The sequence below is a fragment of the Aplysia californica genome, unplaced genomic scaffold (assembly GCF_000002075.1).
Source record: "Aplysia californica isolate F4 #8 unplaced genomic scaffold, AplCal3.0 scaffold01024, whole genome shotgun sequence".
NCBI classification, from domain to species: Eukaryota; Metazoa; Mollusca; class Gastropoda; order Aplysiida; family Aplysiidae; genus Aplysia; species Aplysia californica.
Window position 1 is genome coordinate 151,164 of NW_004798294.1, and position 3,171 is coordinate 154,334.

The 3,171-nt window shown below is 37.7% G+C and overlaps 1 long non-coding RNA gene across 1 annotated transcript; it reads right to left on the reverse strand.

Annotated features, from left to right (window-relative positions):
- On the reverse strand, positions 1 to 2,946 carry LOC101861476. The gene is made up of 3 exons (XR_004859308.1): positions 2,851 to 2,946; positions 1,982 to 2,080; positions 1 to 186 (listed from the first exon to the last, which is right to left on the reverse strand). It is a non-coding gene; the product is annotated as an uncharacterized LOC101861476 (long non-coding RNA).
- Between the last annotated feature and the right edge of the window lie 225 nt (positions 2,947 to 3,171).

Sequence of the window (3,171 nt, forward strand, 5' to 3'; positions counted from 1 at the left end):
TTACGTCAGAGTGTACGGTCTAGAATATTATTATCACAATGCAAGTCTATGGTCTCCGCCGCCAGGTCCCCATCCCCGCAGGCGTCCCTCCACACACAAGGCCGCAGAGACACTAGTGCTGTTCGGTGCGCTCACGATTTCACAACTTCTGAGTAGGCCGGAGGAGGGGCCGCAGTCGGATTTGCGCTGTGGAGAGATAATGTGTATTAAAAAGTTAAGTTAATGTATGAAAATTGTATAGCATTGTTAAGTTGATGTATAATAATTGTATAACAATGTTAAGTCAATGTTTAATAATGGTATAGTAATGTTAAGTTAATGTATAATAATTGTATAACAATGCTATGTTAATATATACAAATAATTGTATAATAATGCTGAGTTAATTTAAGCTGACATTGCGCGACCTCAGAAGTTCGAAGTTCTATCTGCTTAGTACTTGGTTTTGAGTAATATGACTTAAACAATTTTGAGTCTCACAATACTGTGTCAAGTTTTTTCCAAAGCAATTTGTTTGAATAATATCTTGATGACGACTCCGAGCAATCTTACGATTTTGATAGAGCAGGTTGGTTTCCCACCCCATGGTCTCGGTAACTTAACAAACGGCCAAAAAATGTCAACTAGAATTATGGAATCCTGAGATAGCGACTGAACTCACAGAGGCACCTGCTCTAACAGACACTGGTATAAGACAAGTACCATACAAACCGCTACTGTCCATTTCTCTTTGAGTCTTTTTTTTTCACAGTATAATAACTCTGTGTAATACAAACACCTGTCTAAGACGGCCACTCTTTTCTTAGACCGTGGGTGTCCGTCTCAGACAACTTCTACTATACAAGTAGTTTGCTGCTGAGAGGAAAAATGCCAAATCAAATGCTTAATTTTTATAGTAATAATGATATTTATCATAATAAAAACAATAATAATAATAATAATAATTATTATTATTATTATTATTATTATTATTATAATAATAATAACAATAATAATAAAATAATAATAACAATAGTAATAATAGTAATGATAGTAGTAATAATAATATTAATGGTACAAAAAGAACACTCCAAAAAATAGAATAAACCAATACAAATAAAAAACACATACAAAACAAAGAAAACAAAAGAACAGAAAAAATAGCAGGAAGGGTCCCAGACATCATTCCCCTCCGTCTGTCCTTGCAATAGACTTAAATTATATGTGTCGTAATATCCACGACGGAGACCTGAAGAAAGAAGGATAGGGAGAGAGAGAGAGAAAGAAAGAAAGATGTATAGAGATATGGATAGATAGACAGATAGATAGATAGATAGATAGATAGATAGATAGATAGATAGATAGATAGATAGATAGATAGATAGATAGATAGAGAGAGAGAGACAGAGAGGACAGAGAGATAGAGAGATAGAGAGATAGAGAGATAGAGAGAGAGAAAAAAAAGAGAGAGAGAGAGAGAGAGAGAGAGAGAGAGAGAGAGAGAGAGAGAGAGAGAGAGAGAGAGAGAAAGAGAGAGAGAGAGAGAGAAAGATAGAGAGAGAAAACTTTCGAACTTGGTTTTTCTGAGTGCAATGGTGTACAAACGGCGGTACGGGATTCATGTGCTTCTCTTTACTCAAAAAGAACAACTTATCAAAAGCAAAAAAATTAAAGGAAACCCCCCCCCCTCCCCCCCCCCCCTAGAATACATATACATTCTAGTAACAAAAAAGACATTTTCTCAAACGTGTTAACAGTGTCTGCGGTGTAGCGAGTAGGTACTTCATCGTCCTTCTCATGCAGGAGACCGGGTCTCGATTCCAGTGGGAATACAATTAAAGCTAACTCGAGTATCTTCGTATGGCTGCGGAGATATAGTATCTCTCTCAGCCAGGGCTGGTCCTGATAGGCAGGGCAGAAGCCCGCCTCATAAAGTAATTCAAAAATCTGAATTGGGCTGATGGAGGAAGTAGAAACACAAACAATAAAATTATACACTAACCTCTTATCGGCTAACCCATACGCAGTGTTGTAATTTCCCGCCAGATTGGAGTTGTAGTTTCCCTCCACAGTATTTGCGTTGGTTTGCGCAAGTGGATTCCTGGAAAGAAAACGGGGCGTCAAATTCAATTTGAATAATTATATAGTAAAGATAATATGGTAGAAGCAGGCGCTCATCAGTTGTTTTTTTTAGGCATATTGCGTTATTGGTATCATCCTAAAGTTTGTTCCTTTGTATTGCTTTTGATGGGGAAAATACGGCGCTTATCTGTCTTGAATAGATGTAAAGATAATAATGTGTGAATGGAAAACATTGAAGTTATTTGGTGTCGACTGAAAATAAGCGAGTAAAATAATGAAGTATTGGAAAGAGGTGGAATTGAAGATGTCAACACAAACATAAGAAGGTAAAAAAAAGAACAAGTCTACCCTGTCAGACATGGTATTGGAACTCAACTTGAAAAAGAAAACGAGGAAGACCAACTGGAAGCTATAGACGCACAATATGGGATGAGGCAATCATCCAGGGCCTGGATTTGCCGAAATTGGAAGGCGTGGCCAGGGACAGAAGTGAGTAAGTAAAAGACCGCCAAAATTTGGTGATTCCCAAAGCCTGAGAGTTGCAAGAGACTACAGAATTACATTTTAATTTGATTTTGGGGAAAATTTGTTGGTTTTTTTTATCCACATAGAAATATGTTTTTGAATGGACATAAATTTACCTCCTTTCTGGCACTACAGAACACCAAGGTAGCTCCGAGGAATGGGGTTGGGGACAGAGGGTGGGGGCAGGTGGGGAATTGTGGCGGGGTGCGCTGAGGGGATGGGGTGAGGGAGGAATTAGGGAGGGGGGTGGGTTTCAGAACTTACCCTTTTTTTTTGCTTTGAGCTCTGCAAATGGCACCAATGATAAAAAATATGACACTGACACCTGCTAGAGACGCGCTGATTGTTGCTGTCTTGTGTTCTGAATACCAATCTGTGTTGAAGGCTGTGAATAATAGGAGTAATGATAATAATAATAATAGCAATAAAAATAGCAATAATAATGATAATAATAATCATACTAATGATGATGATAACAACAACAACAACAACAACAACTACTACTACTACTACGACTACTACGACTACTACGACTACTACTACTACTACTACTACTACTACTACTACTACTACTACTACTACTAC